At 42.7% G+C, this 24633-nt stretch overlaps 1 protein-coding gene and 1 non-coding gene across 2 annotated transcripts in view; both read left to right on the top strand.

Moving 5' to 3' along the window:
* Positions 1 to 24633, top strand: part of LOC126278735 (neuropilin and tolloid-like protein 2) — a 958390-nt gene that overhangs the window by 286629 nt on the left and 647128 nt on the right. The gene's annotated exons all lie outside the window — the stretch shown is intronic.
* Positions 11881 to 11955, top strand: Trnat-ggu (transfer RNA threonine (anticodon GGU)). Its single transcript has one exon. It is a non-coding gene; the product is annotated as a tRNA-Thr (tRNA).

Here is a 24633-nt window from a genome sequence, read left to right as displayed (position 1 = left end):
ATGTAGCACATATTTTTCTTTATAATGTTTGCAAAGACAAATTGTGAGTGCCTGCTGTGATGTGGAAATTTTAAGCATACGACTTCTCAGCTGCTCTAATAGTTCAGCGACATTCACCATAAACGATATACCCTTCTTCCCCTGTCTTATACATTGTGAATGTCCCAATAGCTTCACGAGCAAGTTATCTGATTTCTACAACAGCAGAACAAGCGCACGCCTAAACACAAGAACCATACCCGCGTAACGTGTTTGCTTACAGCTGGTATCATAAGTAAGACGTTTGTGGAACATGTTTTCCTGGCGGCAAGACAGTGGTTTGGGGCATTGTTGCCTTTACAGTATTTGACGAAGTCTCAAATATGTTGTGTCGTTGAAGTTGTCTTTGAAGCTACTTCCACATGCCACAAAGAAAACAAATAATTCGATTAGGGGAAAAAAATGTGTCACTATTCGGCGACTATAAATGACAAAAATTACTTGTGCAAATCAGAAAATTCGATATAGTGCTCGTCAGAACTTGGTAACAAACATACCTTAATGTATTTATTGATCTGGATATATTTTGTGTGGCTGGTCTTAGCTGTCTCACACCGAAAGCTTTAACTCCATCTAGTCCTACGTTCAGTGAATGATAACTGCAGAGTGGTGCAGGAAAAGGCAGCCAGTTGCCCTGTATTGTTTCGAATCTGTTGGGACTACTTTTTTAATGTGAGTACGAAATCCGTTGCGACTTGGGTAAGACGTGTGAAATAAAGTAAAAAATCAGCGAGATGTATCCTCTTCAAGAAAGTCACAGTAGTAGACCTGTGTCTACCTGTTCTTATAAGTAATGCAGGACCTTTCATGCAAAGAGGTTTCCTGACGTTCTCCTACCAGCGAAGAGCAGCGTACATATTTTGCTAACGAAAGTACTACAGGCTCAATCCCAAATGCGAAAAAGAATATAGTCCCGTCCGTTTATACACCTGCTGTGATCGGAGGTACTCAAGCACGAATGCTCCGCAGTCCAAAGAAGTCAGCATAAGAACTATTGCAAGAAGTGAGAGTTTCGCATAGCAAAATGATATGTGCCCAATAGCTGAAGAAGGAACATAGGGCAACAGTTCGTGCGTTGCTGGGGAAACAGTCTGTATTCGTGGCCAGTTTCTCGTGCGCTAACCTGCACTGTCAGCTGAAGCCTTTTCGTGGCGACGACACAGGTCTGTTGCTGTCTGGAGGTACTGTTGATTCTGCGCCGTTCTGTCGGTGATGCTGTCTTCATACTGAGTGACTGAAGTCGTGAGTCTCTGCCTGTATCTGCGTTTGATGGTGATGTCCACTTAGCTTGGATCTTATGGGCGCTGAACGATGTCGTTTTAGCAACAATGTGTGTGACGTTAGGAGGTAGGATAACGTAATCAGTGTTGTGTGCGCCATTTCTGGAAGTTATACTTAATGGGGAACGACAGGGTGACGGACGAAAATATTGCTCAGAGACAGGAATTTTTTATTCCTTGCCGGAATGTCGTAGCCCAATGAGGTATATTGCAATGAATAAACCACTCATTGAAGTCTGTATTGGTAATTTATTATTGAAAAATATTAATGTCCTCACTGTGTAATTGAAGCCTTCCCTAGGCAGCTCCGCAAGGAGGTAGATCGACGGTTGTCGTTCTAAGTGCTATTGTGGTTATCTGAAACCTGAAATTTCCATATCACCCTGATCCTTAAAGACGTAATTTCATCGTAGGAATTTGCAGAAGAAGTGGATAAATTATAAATATTTGAAGAAATGGCAATTGTTGGACCCTCTTTTTTGACCCAAAAAATTACTAAATACCAACATAAAAAAACGATGAGCTGAAGAGAATTCAGTTTGCTTTAAGAGAGACCAAAAGTCATTAAAAACGTAGTTTTGACAGAAACGCGTTTAACGTCTGACAACTATGTACCAAAGCTTCAAGCCTGCGGGATATCATCGATACCTGGTCCATAGTAACTACAGCCACTGTTGCTTTCTCCAACTTTGGCCTGCTAAATCCTCATTTTCGTCCTCCCCTTTTTGTCGCTGAGCGCATCACCGCTGGCGTTTCTATCTTCACAGAATCGGCGCATTTCATGGCTGATTTTGATTTGAAGGGCATTTGCCATGTGCGTTAATGCAGTGTGGCGCAATACTGAACACATATACGGCGAAATTTGAAGCAATGTTCACAATGTCTCTTCGGATGGATGTTACACTACTGGCCATTAAAATTGCTACACCAAGAAGAAATGCAGATGATAAACCGGTATTCATTGGACAAATATATTATACTAGAACTGACATGTGATTACATTTTCACGCAATTTGGGTGCATATATCCTGAGAAACCAGTACCCAGAACAACCATCTCTGGCCGTAATAACGGCCTTGATACGCCTGGGAATTCAGTCAAACAGCTTGGATGGCGTGTACAGGTACAGCTGCCTCTGCAGGTCCAACACGATACCACAGTGCATCAAGAGTAATGACTGGCGTAATGTGACGAGCCAGTTGTTCGGCCACCATTGGCCAGACGTTTTCAATTGGTGAGAGATCTGGAGAAGGTGCTGGCCAGGGCAGCGGTCGAACATTTTCTGTATCCAGAAAGGAACATACAGGACCTGAAACACGCGGCCGTGCATTATCCTGCTGAAATGTAGGGATTCGCAGGGATCGAATGAAGACTAGGGCCACGGGTCTTAACACATCTGAAATGTTCAAAGTACAGTCAACGCGAATAAGAGGTGACCGACACGTGTAACCAATGGCACCCCATACGATCACGCCGGGTGATACGCCAGTATGGCGATGACGAATACACACTTCCAATGTGCGTTCACCGCGATGTCGCCAAACACGCACGCCACCATCATCATGATGCTGTAAACAGAACCTGGACTCATCCGAAAAAATGACATTTTGCCATTCGTGCACCCAGGTTTGTCGTTGAGTACATCATCGCAGGAGCTCCTCTTTGTGATGCAGCGTCAAGGGTAACCGCAGCCATGGTCTCAGAGCTGATAGTCCATGGTGCTTCAAACGTCGTCGAACTGTTCGTGCAGATGATTGTTGTATTGCATCTGTTGACTCAGAGATCGAGACGTGGCTGCACGATCCGTTGCAGCCATGCAGATGAGATGCCTGTCATCTCGACTGCTCGTGATACGAGGCCGTTGGGATCCAGCACGGGTTCCGTATTACCCTCCTGAACCCACCGATTCCATATTCTGCTAACAGTCATTGGATCTCGACCAACGCGCTATACGATAAACCGCAATCGCGATAGGCTACAGTCCGACTTTTATTTAAGTCGGAAACGTGATGGAACGCATTTCTTCTCCTTACACGAGGCATCACAACAACGTTGCACCAGGCAACTGCTGTTTGTGTATGAGAAATCTTTTGGAAACTTTCCTCGTGTCAGCACGTTGTAGGTGTCACCACCTGCGCCAACCTTGTGTGAATCCTCTGAAATGCTAAACATTTGCTTTTTTTCTGTCGGTTAAAATTCGCGTCTGTAGCACGTCTTCTTCGTGGAGTTGCTATTATAATGGACGGTAGTGTATTTTTGAAGCGTGTCTCCGAATGATACTATTGAAATTTTCGTTCGTGTTTTTAAATAAAACGGGCAAACAACCCTCCAGGAAATCAGGTTTACTCAAAGCGTTATAAATAGGGAGCTTGAGCGGGAAAACGATCCTCTAACGCCAAGGCATGTCGTGCAAGCTCGGCATCGTACTTTTTGGTGATCTCGCGTAATATTTTGGGGCCTAATTCTTCTATGTGTAGCCAAGCGAAGTCTGCAGTAAAAAGATTTGAGAGTTTTTAAAAATAATTGAGAGTGCCCCCCTGCCGTTCACCCTTTACTCACTGCTGCCTGGCTTGTAGGCAACCCGGCACTCTGTTAGGTATGGCTGGGTCTCGTATCTCTGGCGCACACAGCAGTCAGCAAGCGGAGACGTGAAGAAGTCACTGCGCGAGGGAGCCAGTAGGTGCGTGTCGTGCGCAGCGGCGCGTGTTGACCTGCGCGCTGCCCCACGGCGGGGCGTGGCCTCCCCGCCTGCCTTTGCCCCGAGCTGCTGGCGACCTTTCTGCGGCAGACGCTAGATTAGCGTGTGTGGCGCAGCGGGCCGTGGCGCTGCGATAAGCCGGCGGGCCGTGACACCTGCACCGCCTGCACGTCTCGCCGCCGAATGAGCGCGGCCCGGGGCGGCCCCTTTAGCGCTGCCAGATAGCGTCACTCCGAAGAGAAAGCGCCGCCGGCGCCAGGCGTGCCTGCGGCCGATCCGTTCGAGGTGGGCGCGTGGCAGCCACCGGCAAAGCCCCGCCGCTACAGCGCGTCCCATTTGCAGTATTACGTACGCCGACCAACCACGAGCGGTTATCGTGGTATCCATATTGCCGAAAGGAAGACGTCAATTTTGATTCGATGACGGCAAATGGCACTGTTGTGGTTGGCAGGAGAGCCAACACCGTGTTACTACTGGAGGCCGAAAGGCACGTGATTTAGCTCACGCAGGCTGGCGTGAGGTCTGGAACAGGACAAGGAAATTAGAATTTAGAAACAACGGACGTAGCTGGTGAAATACTTAACTTTAATCCATTAATGATAGACGTCGCTCTTGACGGTACATAGTATACAATATCAATAGTAACTGATAATGGGGACTTGCTAGGTAGTAGCAAATAACGTAGCTGAAGGCTATGCTATCTATCGTCTCGGCAAATGAGAGTGTATTTAGTCAGTAAACCATCGCTAGTAAAGTCGGTTGTACAACTGGGGCGAGTGCTAGGAAGTCTCTCTAGACCTGCCGTGTGGCGGCGCTCGGTCTGCAATCACTGATAGTGGCGACACGCGGGTCCGACGTATACTAACGGACCGCGGCCGATTTAAAGGCTACCACCTAGCAAGTGTGGTGTCTGGCGGTGACACCACAGGCACCTCGGGTATAGTGGATGTGCTGAAAACGTTTTAAGCGCCATCCACCAACAAATGGTGTCGTGGCACAGCTATCAGAGGGCCCTCTGTGTCCAACCTTTAATAGCGTATACTCACAGCTATAAATCTCAGTGTGGTGCAAACGTTTCATACAAACCTAAAACCATGTCACGGAGACGGAAGAATGCGTCGTACAGTGATCCCAGTGAGTTTCAAAGGGGTCAAATTGTGGTCTTTCGAGTGGCGGGTTCGTTCTTCGGAAGCATTGCCACTTCTGTTGGACGTGCTGCACCAATGCTAGTATCAGTCATCACGTCAACATCCTCCCACCCATAGACGAGGTTCTGAACGTCTACACAGCAGAGACAGCCTCCAATCTCGTATTGTAAGGTCGGAAGTGGCACATCTTATAGCTACTACACAGGTACACTAAGTGATCAAAAGTATCCTGACTGAAAAGGTAGTGGCGCCCTCCATCGGAAATGCTGGAATTCAGTATGGTGTTGGCCCACCCTTAGACAAGACGACAGCTTCCACTCTCGCAGGCACACGATGAATCAAGTGCTGGTAGACTTCTTGGGGAATGGCAGACCATTCTTCACGGAGTGCTGCACTGAGGAGAGGTATCGATGCAGGTCGGTGAGTCCTGGCACGAAGTCGGCCTTCCAAAATATCCCAAAGGTGTTCTGTAGGATTCAGGTCAGGTATCTGCGCGGACGAATCCATTACAGGGATATTATTGTCGTGTAACCACCCCGCCACAGGCCGTGCAGTATGAACAGGTGCTGGATAGTGTTTAAACATGCAATCGCCATCCCCGAACAGCACTTCAACCGTGGGATGAGCGAAAGTGCTTAGAACATCAATCAAGCCTTCTGCTGTGATAGTGACACGCAAAACAACAAGGGGTGCAAGCCCCCTCCATGAAAAACATGACCACACCATAACACCACTGCCTCCTAATTATACTGTTGGCACTACACACGAGGGCAGATGACGTTCACCGGGCATTCGTTATACCCACACCCTGCCATTGTGTACCGTGATTTGTCTCTCAACACAACGTATTTCCACTGAACAGTCGTTCGATGTTTACGCTCCTCACACGAAGCGAGACGTCGTTTGTCATTTACTGGCGTGATGTGTGGCTTATGAACAGCTGCTCGACCATGAAATCCATGTTTTCTCGCCTCCCGCCTTACTGTCATGGTAGTTGCAGTGGATCTTGATGCAGTTTGGAATTCTTGTGTGATGATCTGGATAGAGATCTGCCTCTCACACATCACGACTCGAATTGTCGGCGGTCTCTGTCAGTCAACAGACGATGTCGGCCTGTACATTTTCGTGCTGTACATGTGCCTTCACTTTACCACTTCACTATCACATCGGAAACAGTGGACCTACGTATGTTTAGGAGTGTGGAAATCTCGCGTACAGACGTATGACACAAGTGACACCCAATCACCTGAGCACGTTCGACGTCCGTGAGTTCCGCGGAGCGCCCCATTCTGCTCTCTCACTATGTCTAATGACTACTAGATCGCTGGTAGTAGGTGGCAGCACAATGCACCTAACATGAAAAACGTATGTTTCTGGGAGTGTCCGGATACTTTTGATCATATAGTGTCAGAAGTCTTGTGACACCAGATGTCTCAACATGAACTGCTCCGAAAGACGTGTCGACACGAACTGTGGCGAACCGGTATTAACAGTGGGACTACAGAAACTCTCATCTGTAGCCCGTTTCCACTCACGCCACACTCTCGTTCACAGATCGACTGATGGCGTCAGAGGTTCACTGTGAATAACGCGCCGTAGTGATCAGTGATGAAAGCACATACTGCCTGCACGCAAGTGACGGTCGCTTTTGCGCATAGCGTACAATGTAGACCCTGTGAGTGCTGTCTCGTAGAGTGCATTCGTCCAAGACATACTAGCCCCACCGCAGAGCTTACGGTCTGGCGTGCGAGGAGCTCATTACCATTAGGCTTTCTCGAGGGAACGTTAACCAGCGCTCTGTACGTACAATGTGTTGTTAGACTAATTCTTTTACCGTTCTTGCAACAGGAAGGCGATGTGTTGTTCCAACAGAATAATCTCGCCCACACACCGCCCCTGATATTCCACGTGCTCTGCAAGACGTGTAGCAATTTCCCTAGCGGGCACCATTTCCGGACTTGGCTCCAATCGAGCATGTGCATGAACATGTTACGACGAGTAACGACTTGTGCAACTCGTCAAACAAGAACACTTACAGAACTATGTGAATAAGTCAACAGTCGTGGCGTAACGTATCCCCGACAGTGTTCTCCATCTGTACTGGATGCCAGTGTCTGCAGCACCACTGCCGCCCATGAAGACTACACAACTTACGAGTATGGGTGTTCCAGCATGGTTAGATACCTGATACCTCACAATTGCTTATGCTATTGATCTGTAAACGTTATCATTTCATGTACTCCATAAGCATTATCGCAACGATAAATCTCTAGTTAACTGGAAACCTCTAAATGTGTGTGCTATTTTTCCGGCAGTGTACATTCACTCAGAAAGCCTCGCTGCTCTGAAATCCTTATCAGCTCGTGGAACGAGAGTGCCATCTAGCACTTGCGAGATAGGGAGAAGCCACATACATCTGCTTTAGGTCTCTGGTGGGGATACTGAGGAAGCAGTATTAACAAAGAAGCTGGTAGGATTTGCCAGGGAAGGGGCAGTGACTTCGTTTCTTAGTCCAGAACCTGTCCTAACGGAAGACATTGGGGTAAGTGTGTAAACTATCCAACATGCTGTTAACCAATTTCCAATTTTGAGCATGATTTTTATACCTATGTCTTCGCAAATTTTCAAGATCTCTTTTTCCTCTCTCACACTTTTCAAGTATATAATTTTAAACTCTTTTTCTCCTTCTCCAAAGTTGTTATATGATTGAGTTCCTAAAAGTAGCCTAGATAAAGCATTAGCAACTACACTATCTGGACCCTTAATGTATCTGATTTCACAAGTCAACAGCTGCAAAAACAAGGCCCAACGAGTAATTCTGTTCTGGTACAGTTTACACACCTGAAGATAACATAATGCTTTGTGATGGGTATAGAAGGTGACTTTGTGACCTAGTAAATAATTTTTAAATTTCTTTAATGCCCAGTGTACAGCCAAAAGTTCTTCCTCAGTAACAGAGTATGTCTTTTCATGTTTCTGCAATACTCTACCAGCAAATGCAAGAGATCTACGTTCAATAGCACCATCAACTTCAAATTCCTAAAATAAATGAGCACCCAATACAACATCACTACTTTCTGCCATAATACAAAAGAGAAGAGACTAATCTGGTCTGAACAAAATCTGACTGACACAACTGTCGCCTTATCTCATCAAAAGCATCCTGACACTCTTAATTCCTATCTCAAACGGTATTCTTCTTCAAAAGTTTATACAAGCATGGAGCATTCAAGCTTGCCTGTTACAAAATTTTGTGTAAGATCCAGTTAACCGAAGAAATGATTTAAACTCTTTTTTATTTCGAGGAGGAGGAAAATTAGTAGTAGCATCAAGTTACTCTTCATCAGTTGTAACTACATTTTCAGATATAACATGTCCTAAAAATTTAACTTCTTCTTCCACACAAAATTTACACTTACCTAGTTTCAAAGTCATGCTTCCTGATATTAATTTTGAAAACACATCTTTTTAACAGATTCAAATGTTGTTCTCAAGTCTTTTCTGTTACCAGAATGTCATCAACATATACTATTAATTTTCAACTCTCTTCACTTTCTAAGACGCAATCCAGAGCTCATATTAATTCAGTTACAGATACATTTAGCACAAATGGCACCACTCAATAATGATAACACTTACCTCCATAATAATGCTGTACACATTCTGTAATTGATTTCAAGTGGAATCTGTTGAAATCCAGAGGTCAAGTCTAAATTACTCATGTGTTTCAACATAATCAAATTTGTGTAATAGCTTATCCATGCTCTCAGGATGGTCTTACTTTCTCATAAATTTTTTAATAAACCGTGTAGATTCTCACTGCACTATTTCTCTTACTTACCACAACCAAAGGATTATTGTAAGCACTCCTACTTCCCCCTATTACACCCCATTTTTCCATTTTCTGAATTTCTTTCCTTTTTGAAAATTGTATATTATATGACTTGATAAGGTAAGGGAGATGATCTTTAAGGTAAAGCATGCACTGACAGCCTTTCACTCTCGCTGGTTTTTCACTAAACACATTTCTAAATTCCAATAACAAATTTCTAAGTTGTTCCTTTTGTACGTAATTAGGAGTCATAGCTTCCATTACTTTAGAATCTACTAAACTTTCAAAATCCTGATCCTCCGTCTCGTCAAAATCTAATCGTCACCAAACACTTCATACTCCCATTGGTTCACAATGTTTTGCACAGTTTAAAGTACAGAAATTACTTTTCACATAAGTATTACTTTTCGGTTCCAAAATAAACATTTGTTTAGCATTCCCTTCAAAGCAAGCCTCAACTTTGACTATTCAATCCATACTGAGAATTATATTTTTGTCAAGACTAGGGATCACTCAGCAGCTATATTCAAAGGATTTGCCTTCTATACTAAATATTAAATGCACCTGAGATTTTACCAGTTTGCTTTGCTTACCTGTAGTTCCTCTTTATCTTTACGACTACAATGGGCATTTCCATAAAATTCTTACTATAGTGGATTTTGTCGCAAATCTGTTCCAATATACCACAAATTGGGCTATCAGTATCAATCAAACAGTTCCATTCCTGTTGATCAATCTTAATGTAAGGACATTAAAAATATGAACTATCTCTTTTACTACACACTTCATGTAAAAGATCACATTCAGTTTCATCATCTCTTTCTTCACTGTTTTCCCAAGGTTTTATCAACTTCACTGGTACCATAGCATAACTTTGGTTGAGCATGTTGTCAGGTAAAGATTGAACTCACTGAATGAGTCCATAACACAACTAACATCACTTATTGCAGAAGGAGCACAAAATGTATCACTGTCAACATTATATTTCCTTTATGGATCTCCTTTCACTTCATTTCGATTCAAATTTTGACAAACCACAGCGAACTTATTCCAGAATGTAAATTTACCCATGTTGTCATCAATTTTGTCCCAAACAAATTTAAACTCATTCAGCTTTATTCTCTAAGCTTACAGATAACCCAACCCACCTTTACTGTTTGGATCATTACTCTGCATGACAGTAATGACAAACTACTTTGACTGGACTGGTATTCCATGACTTACTTACATCATCACAAGCGTCACTTACCTTACCTGTATTCGCAAATAACTCTTAAACTTCATTATTCTTAAACTCCACAAAAAACCTGATACCCTTCATCCTCATCATATTCTTCCACTACTATTTCATCAATAACAGAATTAATAACAGAATTGTCAACGCTATCAAAGTCACATACCTCACCTACATTCATTTGCAGGAAGCTACCAATCTCAAATTTACCAACCTCAGTCATTTCACAGCTCTCATTCACATATACATGAAAAATACCACATAATTCAGATCCAATAAAGATATGACCTTACATACCTCAATAGCACTGTTTTCTGACCAAGAGAAAATAATCATTAGTACACACTGCACCGAAATTCTCATTATGCACACATTCTTGTTTGTGATTAGTTCCTACCTCGTTATAATTAAACATAGTATTCCAAAACTTTTGATTAAAACATAAATGAGAAATCTGATGTCCCTTCTGTTCAGATACCTGTACTGCATTATTAAAGTTGTTACTATTGTCAATGGGGGTTATTATTGTAAATGGGGATCCTGTACTTGGTGTGTCTCTTCGCCACAAAAGTGTGGACTTTCATTTAGGCATACGAGCGTTTCCTAAATTGTTGCCTCTATTATTATTTCTCCTATTACACTGCCCATGGTTATTCCGATTATACCTGTTTTGCTGAGGTTCAAAATTTCTTTCTTTATTATAAAGATTTTTGTGAGTATAATTTTCCTGAACTAATGGAATTTATTGATCTAGGACATTTACATTAGTTATTGTACTGATTTCAACATTTAGAATTTATCTAAACTACGAAATTATATTTCATTTTTTCCTCTAGAACCTTCTGTTGAGCTCTGACGTCATTAATATTCTTCTCATATTACTAAGATTGTGCAACTAACTTATTTTCAAAAACAATAAATTTATTTTTTTAATACATCGACTTTTTCATTCACACTTTTTAAGCTCCGAAACCTGATTACTTACTTGATCAGTTTGTTATTGTATCCTGTCCATTTTATCATTGTTTTCCGATCGTATTTCCATTAATTGATTATTGTCTGCACTAAATTTATATATGACGATAGTATCTGTTCACGAAAGAACAGTTACCGTAGATGACCATGCTGCTTTGCTAGAAATGAAATGATAATTAAATGGACACTCTAGCTGCAAGCAGGCGTTGATGTACTTCGTTAGGGACATGTTGAAAATGTGTGCCCCGATCGGGACTCGAACCCGGGATCTCCTGTTTACATGGCAGATGCTCTTTCCATTTTTTTCTTATTTTTTTATCTCATTTTGTTCGTTCCATCTGCTGGGGGCGGACGTCGTAAGAAAGATGTTTAAGTTCGTTGTTGATCGATTAACTCAGTTTTTTTATTACAGAGGGCAGCTACCCCTCTGACTGAACACGCTGAGCTACCGTGTCGGCGTGAGGGCACAGAGGATAGCGCGACTGCAGGGACTTATCCCTTGCACGCTCCCCGTGAGACCCACATTCCCAACATGTCCACACCACTACATTCGAGTGCTCCTAAGAGATGTTTGCCCATCATACTCATTAATCGTGACAGATTAATCTACCAAGTCCCTTACGAGTTCGGGCATAGTGTGTGCGTTCGCACAAGAAGGTCGCGCTATCCTCTGTGCCCTCGGTGGCTCAGATGGATAGAGCGTCTGCCAGGTAAGCAGGAGATCCCGGGTTCGAGTCCCGGTCGGGGCATACGTTTTCAACATGTCCGTAATGAAGTACATCAACGCCTGTTTGCAGCTAGGGTGTCCATTTAATTATCATTTCAGTTCTGCACTAAATTTGCTATTTTTTCTTTTTTCTATTAACTGATAATTAAATACACACAGTTTTGCCAAAATCAACTGCATAATATCGATTTTCACTGTTTATTTGCTATCTACAATTTAACTTGGTCCAAAGATGTCCAGGCTGTAGCTGTAGCTTTCACTTCATCACCGCTACCCTCATTTCAATTCATTTTGTACTTAAGGTCCCGAGTTCGAGTCTCGGTCCGGCACACAGTTTTAATCTGCCAGGAAGTCTCATATCAGCGCACACTCCGTTGTAGAATGAAAATTTCATTCTAGAAACATCCCCCAGGCTGTGGCTAAGCCATGTCTCCGCAGTATCCTTTCTTTCAGCAGTGCCAGTTCTGCAACGTTCGCAGGAGAGCTTCTATAAAGTTTGGACGGTAGGAGATGAGGTAATGGCAGAAGTAAAGCTGTGAGGACGGGGCGTGAGTCGTTCTTGGGTGGCTCAGTCGGTAGAGCACTTGCCCGCGAAAGGCCTAGGTCCCGAGTTCGAGTCTCGGTCCGGCACACAGTTCCAAAAAGTTGCATATCAGCGCACACTCCGCTGTGGAGTGAAAATTTCATTCCAGATCTGTACCTTACAAGACAATGTGACCTCTCAATTTTACCCGCAGTGCGCTATCAACCAGCTTGAAATCAGTTTTTTCTTAATCCTCGGTACGTCATATTGATCTGGCGAAAGTATCAATCACTGTACATCCTTTCTGAGTCTCCAGGCTCGTCTTGTTAAAATTCCTACCATGGTGACTTATTATTTTTTGTTGGCAATCTCTTTGATTCAGTCATTACACTGGATCAGAATACAGGACATAAAAACTGGACTAGAAAACCAAGCAGAAATATGGCAAGTTAGTGACGCCAAAATCATATTCGGAGAGACAGGACTTGAACAGGAAGCATACATAATTCATAGTAGGTTTACTAACAGGTCATAAAAATTACAAGAAAGACCTGCACATGTCAGAGATAAAGGAGCCCCTGAGTGCAGCCTATATGCTGCGCCGGATAAGGCCACGCCACATTTAATCTACCAGCAACAGGTTTTAGGTCTGAGAAACAGGGACCTATGAAAAGCGTCTCAAACCACAAGCCATCTACTGGCTGCAAAAGGTCACCACTACAGAAAGCCCGATAGTCAATTGTCCCTGTCGAAGTCCATGGATTTCAACGAAAGCTTAAGATTTTACCCAGATACGACACGAAAAGTAAACCGTCAATATTTTGTGTCAGGTTACAGTCACAATATACTTAAATTTCTCATTTACTAAGCTAATCTGTTCCAATATAAGTTTATGGAGGACGACATTCATTTCAGCTGTATTAAGCTTTTTTTTTTTTTTTTGAGTGTTTTGAGCTCTTAGTCTAGAACTACACGATAAATCAACATCGTCCAAAGTTTTTCTTTCAAATTATTTCAAGTTGTTGATTTTTGGATTTATATTGACTCTCGGAAAATCGAAAATGAAGAGAATCAAGTCGTTTGGGGAGCTGTTCTACTCAAGGATGTAGAAAATTAGATGGACTGATAGGTAGTAATTGGGGAACTTCTCTGCAGAATTATGCGAAGATAGAAATATAATAATAAAATCGTGATACTCCTTTGCACCAATAAGTTTTCCTGCAGCTTCCTGCTCAATGTTCATGCGACGTATGCATCACATTAAAAAAAGTGGATCGCAGACAAGTTATTTCCTTTTTCTTCTTCTTCTTCTTCTTCTTCTTCTTCTTTTTCTTCTTGTCCACTTCAAGATGTAGGCTTATAGCCCGTTCTGTCTTCACAAAAGCCACCCTTTACTTTGTATTCCTGCATCTCTCTTTCCTACAGGTCTGTAATTTAAAGTGTGACTACTCGTTCTGTCTGCTTTCTATCTATATGCTGTTTCAATTTTGTTATCTCGTTTTCTGTTTTTACACTCATGCAGAGTGGGTTTAATTCTTTCTTTATTTCAGAACTCTTTATTTGAACCCTTTCACTTTCCTTAAAACTTCCATTTCAGTGAACTGTATCCTCCTTTGGTCTTTCTTAGTTATTGTCCACTTGTGCATTGTCCTGCGGTTATCATAAGCGTTGCCATTACTGTTTGAGTTTTGTCTGCGTGTCTTTCTTGGTTTTATTCGCTAATGATCCATGTATAGTGCTACATATGACCTGAAACTTATTTAACTTACTTAACCAAAAGTACAAGACACAGCACATGGTAATGCAAGCGCCATGAGACGCAAAAGTTATATGGTTGCAGTCGCTGCGGCAACAGCTCGGCAAAGCATCGGTGTGCCACTGTTCCATTGCACTCAGTGAAACCATACACGAGGAGGATATCAGCCAAAACTTCATCAGCGATCCTACCCATAGTCACAGCTAAGGCAAATCCAACACTATTGGACAACAAAACCATAGGCAGAACCAGGAAACACTTACAGAAACCAGTAGGTCGAAAGAGAAAAGTGAGCATTAGTGTTATCAAAAGCTTGTACCGTCAGTCAATAGAAAAAGTTTGATAGCAAACAAGACACAGCGTAAAAAATCGCGAACTGGTGTTCAATTCGCTTCTCTGTTTTTGCACTCCGCGCGACTGCTACGGTCGCATGTTCGAATTCTGCCTCGGGCATGGATGTGTGTGATGTCCTTAGGTTAGTTAGGTTTCAGTAGTTCTAAGTTCTAGGGGACTGATGACCACAGATGTTAAGTCCCATACTGCTCAGAGCCATTTGTTTTGTTGCAGTGTTGCCTCTCTACGGTATTGTGTCTCTTAGGTAGGAAACCTAGAGCGTGGTACTTTGTTAAATACTCCCTGGCACGCATTTCATGGTGATCTTCAGAGTAAATATTTCAACTAACTATTTAGAAATTTACAGAACTGGTTAGAATAAGAAAACGTTTGTGTTTAATCATCTAAATGTCTAACAGTAAAATTTTCAGTGAACAATCAAATTTTTAAAACTGAATCACATTTTAACAGCGTCAACTGTTTAGAATAAAGATATTTACATTTGCATGTTGCGGCAGTTTTTTCTCGCGTTTCAGTATTTGACGTTACATCTCCTACACCATGTGTCGTAGAATGATACATTTTTGTAGTCAGATTCATTGGGAAATTTAAAGCTGTAGCTTGATGCGGTAGTTCTTAACGCCTTGAGGGTTTATAACGTCATATCTCCGTAATCTAGAATCAACGTAATGTAGAAAGTAATGTAGAACAAAATGAGTCGGTTCTTTATTGTAAATGGCGGAAGAATTGATGTTTTGACTAAACATAGGTATCTTTTGTCCTAGAATGGAATCTGCAACAAAAATGGGGATTCGCAGTCGAAAATAAGAAGTTAGGGTGGCCAGTTTCAGCACGGACAGTTATCCCCCGTTGAAAATATTAACTTTTTATCTCGAAATCTCTTTTCGTATGACACTTATATTGCGAGATATTTAAATGGTCTAAGTTACAACAAATACCCAGTATCGGTACAAATTATAAAAATGGATGTACATAAACAAGTATGTTCCACATCTCCTCCAAAACTACCCAACTTAATACACATATCATGTATGATTTGGCAAGAATCAGTGTGAGGGTAAGAACTACTCACCTATCAAAGGGGTGGTGGTGAGAAGAAAAAGCATACCCACACTTTTAGTCATCCAGTATTTGACAATGAGGCCACTTACAGACTTGGAATGAACTTTACATATAGTTGCAAACCATTACGAAACTTTTCGCCCTGACGATCCCCACAAAATGGTGAAAGAATAAAAGATTTACCGCTTACTACATTTTCTTTGATCACGCCGTAAAACTACCATATGAAGCATGTTTTAATTTATTACTTCCTTTCTACTAATGTATTCGGGGCACAGTTTTCAGAGTGTGATCACATAAATCACTGAATATACGTGAAAAATTTATCATTGTACAACATTCAGTTCAGGAGATATGACGTTACGAGGGTCACTCCAAAAGAAATGAACACTATTTTTGTAAAACTACAGTTTTCATTCTGCTTGTGTGAAAGTCTTACAGTGTGTAGATACATCCTTCCCGCTTGTTTTCAAACTTAGTTCAACCTGTTCCCGTGATTGGCGCCGTCACAGCATCTCCTCAAGATGGCTGATACACTTGACGTTCGTCAGAAGCAACCTGCTGTCACAGAATTCCTGTGCTGTGAAAGCGAGACAGGGGGAAACATCCACAAGAGGTTGAAAGAGGTGTATGGAGATGCTGCTGTCGATCGCAGTACAGTTAGTCGGTGGACAAGCAGGTTACGTGATGAAAGCGGGCACGGCAATATTGAGGATTGTCCTCGCAGCGGCAGGCCCCGTACTGCACACACTCCAAACAATGTGCAAAGAGTTAACGAATTGCCTGCTGACAGACGCATCACAGTGAACGAATTGTCACGCTACGTTGGGATAGGGGAAGGAAGTGTTTGCAGAATACTGAAAGTGTTGGCGTTAAAAAAGGTTTGTGCCAGGTGGGTTCCCAGGATGTTGACAGTGGCTCACAAAGAAACAAGGAAAACGGTATGCATCGAAATTTCGGGACAGTACGAGAATGGTGGAGACGAATTTCATGGAAGAATTGTGACATGTGATGAAACATGGCTCCAACATTTTTCACCAGAGACGAAGAGGCTCCAACAGGATTGTCCAGAATTTTACCTTGCGGGTATACAGGCGCTGGTTCCAAGATGACGCAAAGCAGTTGAGAGGGATGGAAGTTATGTGCAGGAATGAAAATATTGTTCCCAGAGGATGTTGTTTTCAAACTTTTAGAATAAAAGACGGATTTTTTTTTAAAAAAAATAGTGCGCATTTCTTTTGGAGTGACCCCCGTATAAACCATGATCGCGTTAAGAACTACTGCATCATGCAACACATTTAAATTTATTAGTTCGTTGCTACTAACTCTGTTCGGTAGAAATCCCAAAGACGGTTCAACATTTTGCTCTGAATCTACCTACAAAGATGTATCATTCTACGACATATAATGTAGGAGATATAATGTCAAATACTGAAACGCGAGAAAAAACTGACGGGTCATGTATGACGTTTAAATTCCTTACTTATTTGCTACTACTTCTATTCGCATCACATTTCGCAGGCAGTATCCTCATATGACACAGAATGTACCTAGAAAAACTGTTATTGTACGACACATAGTTGAGGTGTACGACATCAAAACTATGATACGCGCCAGAAACTGCTGCATGATGGATGACGTTTTAATGTATTACTTCATTACTTTTGACTCTATTCAAACATATTTCGCAGACAGTAGGCATTTATACCATTGTATGTACCTGCAAAATTATATCGTTGTATGTCACATTAATCTGCATGAAATGAAATTATAGGATGAAATACACACAGTTGAAATAGGTGTAGCAATACGCGTAAAATACATTAAGTACTGGGTGATCAAAAAGTCAGTATAAATTTGAAAACTGAATAAATCATGGAATAATGTAGATAGAGAGGTACAAATGGACACACAGGCATGGAATGACAGAGGGTTTTATTAGAACCAAAAAAATACAAAAGTTCAAAAAATGTCTGACAGATGGCGCTTCATCTGATCAGAATAGCAATAAGTAGCATAACAAAGTAAGACAAAGCAAAGATGATGTTCTTTACAGGAAATGCTCACTATGTCCACCATCATTCCTCAACAATAGCTGTAGTCGAGGAATAATGTTGTGAACAGCACTGTAAAGCATGGTGAAGCAGTGGCGTCGGATGTCGTCTTTGAGCATCCCTAGAGATGTCGGTCAATGATGACACACTTGCGACTTCAGGTAACCCCAAAGCCAATAATCGCACGGACCGAGGTATGGGGACCTGGGAGGTTAAGCATGTCGGAAGTGCCGGCTGAGCACACGATCATCATCAAACAATGTGCGCAGGAGATCTGTCGGACTTTTGTGAACGTTGTTTTTTTTTTCATTCTAATAAAACCCCATGTCATTCCAAGCATGTGTGTCTATTTTTACCTCTCTATCTACATTATTCCATGGTTTATTAAGTTTTCAAATTTAGACTGACTTTTTGATCACCTGGTATATGTGAAAGATATTTGACATGTGTGTAGGTCCTCAGTCACAGGTAAAAAGCTTGTCTTAAATCCATGGAACGATTTCAGTCAAATTTGGTGTAGATATTACTTATAATCTGGAAAGGCACAGTGAGCGGTATAAGAACAGCCAGCATCCTACTGGCAACAATATTATGGAGGGAGACAGTAAGGGGGAATGAAGACATAGATAGGAGAGGGAGTGGGATGGTGACAGGTGAGGGGAAAACGAGAGGGGAGGAGTTGGACAGAGAAAAGGGGAGGAAGAGATAAGCAGAGATATGTGGAAGGAGAGGATGAGATGAACAGACAGATTGGTGGTGGTCAGGAGGTGGGGGAGAGATGAAGAGAAAAGGGAAAAGGGAGAGCTGGACAGAGTTAGGGGAGAAGTGGAGATAGAAAGGGCACGAGTTGAACAGGGAACAGTTGACAGGGAGATGGACGGGATAGGGGCAGGATAATATGTACAGAGTGTGAGGAGTGGAGGTGGTGGACAGAGAGTGGGAGGGAGGAGTTGAAGTAATAGAAGATTGGAATAAATTTGTACCTGGGCAACGCTGGGAACGCAGGTAGTATGTATATATACTGGACAAGTCGATATCTAGCTACTCAATAAATAGGCACGGTAAAGAGCATAAATCGTAGCGTGTGAAGCAGGCCTTTGTCTGCCTGTCACAGTTGCAGCCCCTGACCCTACCTAGCGCGTGTTCTCCTCATGTGCTAATCGGGAGGAGATGTGGCTGCGGCTCTGCCCCCCCCCCCCCCCCACGTGGAGAGGAATTCCTCTGGGCTGACGCAGGCCGCGCCGGTGATTGCCTCTGCAGGTAATCTCTGGTAGGGTGGAGGGGTGGGGGTGCCCCCTCCCCTGCCATTCCGTTTTACGGTCCGCGCTGGAGCAGCGGCGGCCTAAACGTCCGCCTCCTGTTGTCTGCCGGCTACAGCGAGAGGCGACAAAGCGCGATATGGCGGCAGTTCCATCCCAAACGATAATAGCGTTTTCATTACCTCCACACAGTCCGCACCTTCTTCCTGCGTTATGTTCCCATTCTCTTTATCTCTGTGAAAGCATTGCTTTCATTTCCCTCAAAAATGTATTCTGCACCATCATTTGTGAAATTGCCCAGAAACAAACAGACGGACGAATCTTAACTCGTAAGATGTGTAGAGCAGTATTCCTGTATAATGGGGTGTGGATCGTAATCTATAGCGGAAACTATAATGGACAAAATTACACGATAATAGAGTAAGGGTCGAAGGAAAGCAAGGCTATGTTTATTGGATTTGTAGAGTTAAAGAAAATGTTTGACAATGCTGAGTGGAACACACCCTTTGGGATACCGAATTTAGCACCAACAAATACAGCGAGCTAGAGATCAATAGCAACCTGTACTACCAACATTAGGGGGTATCTTATTCCAACCACGAAAAAAAATTTAAAAACACAAACTTTATTAATGTTGCTGAATTATATTAACAACAAATATTTAAGAGGCACTGATGTGTGACTAGAATCCAGGACCTCAAAATATTTCGAGCACTCTGTCATTTATACCACAGTGCTTTAATAATGTGTACTACAAAGTGTAAGGGAGAGGTTTCGGACCATACAAGAAAAGTGAAAGTATAAATTTCGTTAAACGTTTTTGCCATTACTTGCAACCAACTTTTTAGAGGTATATTTGTGTACAAGTAGTGTTGTAGCCTGTTTGTTGGGTGCGTAGCTGTGGTTGGGGTCTTTGTCGTCTCTCCTTTTAAGAATTTTAACCAATACAGATTGTCGGAAGATGGATGAAACGGCATTTGCAGACGTAACAACTTTCATTTTTCCTTAGCACACCACTCACCTGCTGATCTTCTATCCCAGGCGTCCGTCTCGTATAGCAGGTGTTTCGTCGCCATGCAAGGAAGTCATTGGATAAATGGAATAGCTGGTGAGATGCATACCAATGAATATCAGTACGAGAGTGAAAGTTTCACTCTGCAACTGAGTGTGCGTTGATATGAAACTTCCTGGCAGATTAAAACTGTATGCCGGACCAAGACTCGAACTCGGGACCTTTGCCTTTAGTGGGCAAGTGCTCTACCATCTGAGCTACCACCGAGCGAGGTGGCGCAGTGGTTAGACACTGGACTCGCATTCGGGAGGACGACGGTTCAATCCCGCGTCCGGCCATCCTGATTTAGGTTTTCCGTGATTTCCCTAAATCACTCCAGGCAAATGCCGGGATGGTTCCTCTGAAAGAGCACGGCCGAATTCCTTCCCCATCCTTCCCTAATCCGATGAGACCGATGACCACGCTGTCTGGTCTCCTTCCCCAAACCAACCAACCAACCAACCATCTGAGCTACCCAAGCATGACTCTCGCCCCGCCCGTTCCAAACTTCACAGAACTTTTTCTGCGAACCTTGTGAAGTTTGGAAGGTAGGAGACGTGATACTGGCAAAAGTGAAGCTATGAAAGTGGGGCATGAGTCGTGTTCGGGTAGCTCAGATGAAGAGCACTTGCCCACAAAAGGCAAAGGTCCCGAGTTCGAGTCTCGGTCCGGCACACAGTTTTAATCTGCCATGAAGTTTAATGTCAGTACGGTCTGAAAGAGCATCTACTCGTATTTAGAAATGAGAGGTAGCCCTGTCACAAGCTACCTAAACCATCCATCACTTTCAGTAGGCCAGCCGTTGTGTCACCAGTGGACTTGTTGCACAAGTCAAGGGGACAAAAATTCACACGAACAATGTCTTCAGAATTAAGACCACCGAGCGATGTGGGGCAGTGGTTAGATCACTGGACTCGCATTCGTGGCCCCTCCCGCCAGAGGTTCGAGTCCTCTCTCGGGCATGGGTGTATGTGTTGTTCTTCGCGTAAGTTAGTTTAAGTTGTATGTAAGTCTAGGGATCTATGACCTCATCAGTTTGGTCCCTTAGGAATTCACACACATTTGAGCATTTGAACATTTCGCATTCGCGAGGACGACAGTTCACACCCGCGTCCAACCATCCTAATTTAGGTTTTCCGTGATTTCCGTAAATCTCTTCAGAAAAATGCCAGGATGGTTCCTCTGAAAGGGCAGGGCGGACTTACTTTCGGATTCTTCCCCAATCCGATTGGACCGATGACCTCGCTGTTCGGTCCCCTCCCCTGAATCAATCAACCAGTCAGTAAGGACAGTTCCCAACAGAGAGCGCAGAATTGAATTAATATGAATTACTGTAACGAAAGAAGCTAGTTACGGGTGACAGTGACAGAGACTGGACAACAAGAGATTACCACGCTGCAGGTTGATATGCAGTGCCAGCATCTCGCGGTGCAAACGTAGCGACAGCACAGTTGCAACCATCGCAGTTGGGGCGTGCTTCGTGATTCTAAACATAACGAGCAGCTTGCGGATGGCTAATACAAGAATTCTCCTACGCTAATGGAAAGTAACACTTGTCACAAAATGGCGGTAACTACTGGACGATGGACCTCACGTTGTCGACAACCTTAGAAACTGCAACGGAATGGGGTGGGGAGCTGCTCTGCAGGTTACTTAAAGACTCGGACGGTATACTAAAACGCAGCAACGCGGTATACGAAAGAGTCCTTGTAACCGTTACTGCTGTTCTGGCCGATTGGAGCGGCGAGAACCCTACCTTCAATGTGGGTGGCCCGGACTGGCACGGATTCTCTGAACGCGGGAAAAGTATTGTGTCTCGGCCGCTGTTTGGGTTGAACGACGATTCGAGAAAACAGCCAGGAAACCACTCTCGATTTCGCGATCATACGTATTTTCATTAGTGATTAAACGGGAATGCCAAGGTTATCGTGCCCTCTCTAACGGATCCTCCTGTATGTAGTCAATACCTTGGTATTGTCTCAGGAACCGGGAAAATTAGTTAACTACTCTTAAATGAGTAATGAAGATTGACGACTTGTTACTTATCTAACCAACCGGTCTGAGTCTGGCATCAACTGACTCGGAATTTTATTGGGAGTTCGAATATGTGTTCAGGAATAATGGATTCATTTTATTACTTTCTCAAATGGTTCAAATGGCACAGAGCACTACGGGACTTAACTTATGAGGTCATCAGTCCCCTAGAACTTAGAACTACTTAAACTTAACTAACCTAAGGACATCACACACATCCATGCCCGAGGCAGGATTCGAACCTGCGACCGTAGGAGTCGTGCGGTTCCGGACTGAGCGCCTAGAACCGCTAGACCACCGCGGCCAGTTATTACTTTCTCTTCCTTCGTGGTGGGGACTAGTTGGACGGATGCTGTGGTCCCACCACGTGCCTTATGTGGATGTTAAAGTCACTGTGGTACAAGGACGTGGTAATATCTACGCCTATATTTTATTCGGAATAACAATCATGACAACATTGTGTGAGGAATGTGAGTGAACATTCTCGTGATATTATTCAACGTTAATAAAATAATAAATAATTATTGTCAATGACATAAATTAATATTTTGTAAAAAAATTATGTCACTGACAATATCCATGCAAAAAGATAACGAAAACCTCCATCTTTTGTTACCTATGATTCCTCTAGAATAATCCTCCTCCTTGTTCGAACTGTTGTAGTGATAGGATGTGATTGATGTCCCTGTAAAAATTTTAATATTTGAAAAATAGAGTTTATGTCTCATTGAAATGAATCTTCTTCCTTCGGAGTTTTATTTCCTTGTGATCCTCGTCCGATATAAATATTGAGTTTTCAGATCAGCTACAAAGGAGCGCAGCCATTAGCGCTATTGATCTACAGCGCGGTTTATTGTTAAATGCTGAATAGTAAACGATTAACATTGATAAATATTTTCAAATGTTAATGCATACAGTGAAACGACAAAAAGATTTAATATATATTATTTGTTAGTAGTAAAGCAGGGTCTGAAGGAGAATCAATATGTGTTATGTTAGCCGCCATATTAGTGAAATGTTGCAGCGGCAGTTTTAAATTGCTTTTCTATACAGAAATCAATGTTATTGGCCGTAATTGAGATAATAATTGTGTACTGGTGGCCCAGAACCCACTCTGAGATAACGAATTCCACTTAGACTGTGAATAATCTCGAAATATCGTGAACTTCTATGTATGCAAACAACATACAGTATTAGGTGATAAACATTCTTATATGCTGATGTATGAAGCCTTCTAATTCCGTAACAATTTTTATATTTTGACAAGAAAAATACATTAGTGTTGTGACCGTGTTGTATTGTCTGACAAAACTGTCCATTTTGCTTAAAGAAAACTGTTGCCACCTCGAATAACAGTGGCGTTAAATTCGATAAACGACCTGAAACTAGTAAAGATACGGTTATACAACAGCACTGAAAATTAGTAAAAATCATTACTCTTGTTTAGGTCGGATTACGTATCATACATTTAGCTTGTTTCCTGGATATATATGATGACTTTGTCCCATAAACTTAGTGCCATTTACACTGCTTGACAGACTACATTGCTACACGTTCCCTTGTGGAGATTTCTATAAGAAAATAACTAGCATTAGCAGGGAAAAGCAGTGATTAAATAAAACCTCATGTTACATTAATAATAAGTAATCAGTTTTATTGTACTCTTCCTGAATCCCATCCAAATACAGCACGCCACAACGTTCAGCTGAAGAATGTAAAATATACGGGGTGAGTCACCTAACGTTACCGCTGGATATATTTCGTAAACCACATCAAATACTGACGAATCGATTCCACAGACCGAACGTGAGGAGAGGGGATAGTGTAATTGGTCAACACAAACCATAAAAAAATGCACGGAAGTATGGTTTTTAACATAAACCTACGTTTTTTTTAAATGGAACCCCCTTAGTTTTGTTAGCACATCTGCACATATAAACAAATACGTAATCAGTGCCGTTTGTTGCACTGTAAAATGTTAATTACATCCGGAAATATTGTAACCTAAAGTTGACGCTTGAGTACCACTTCTTTGCTGTTCGATCGTGTGTATCGGAGAGCACCGAATTACGTAGGGATCCAAGGGGAACGGTGATGGACCTTAGGTACAGAAGAGACTGGAACAGCACATTACGTCCACTTGCTAACACCTTTTCATTGGTCTTTTTCACTGACGCATATGTACATTACCATGAGGGGTGAGGTACACGTACACAAGTGGTTTCCGTTTCCAATTACGGAGTGGAATACAGTGTGTCCTGATATGTCAGGTCGATAGCCAATGTGGTGGCCGTCGTTTGCTGCACACAATTGCAATCTCTGGCGTAATGAATGTCGTACATGCCGCAGTACATCTGGTGTAATGTCGCCGCAGGCTGCCACAATACGTTGTTTCATATCCTGTGGGGTTGTAGGCACATCACGGTACACATTCTCCTTTAACGTACCCCACAGAAAGAAGTCCAGAGGTGTAAGATCAGGAAAACGGGCTGGCCAATTTATGCGTCCACCACGTCCTATGAAACGCCCGTCGAACGTGTACCTCACCCCTCATGGTAATGTACATGTGCGTCAGTGAAAAAGACCAATAAAAAGGTGTTGGCATGT

The sequence above is a fragment of the Schistocerca gregaria genome, chromosome 6, assembly GCF_023897955.1.
Source record: "Schistocerca gregaria isolate iqSchGreg1 chromosome 6, iqSchGreg1.2, whole genome shotgun sequence".
NCBI classification, from domain to species: domain Eukaryota; kingdom Metazoa; phylum Arthropoda; class Insecta; order Orthoptera; family Acrididae; genus Schistocerca; species Schistocerca gregaria.
The sequence above is the reverse complement of the archived record's forward strand: the minus strand, read 5'-3'. Positions and strand labels throughout refer to the sequence as shown.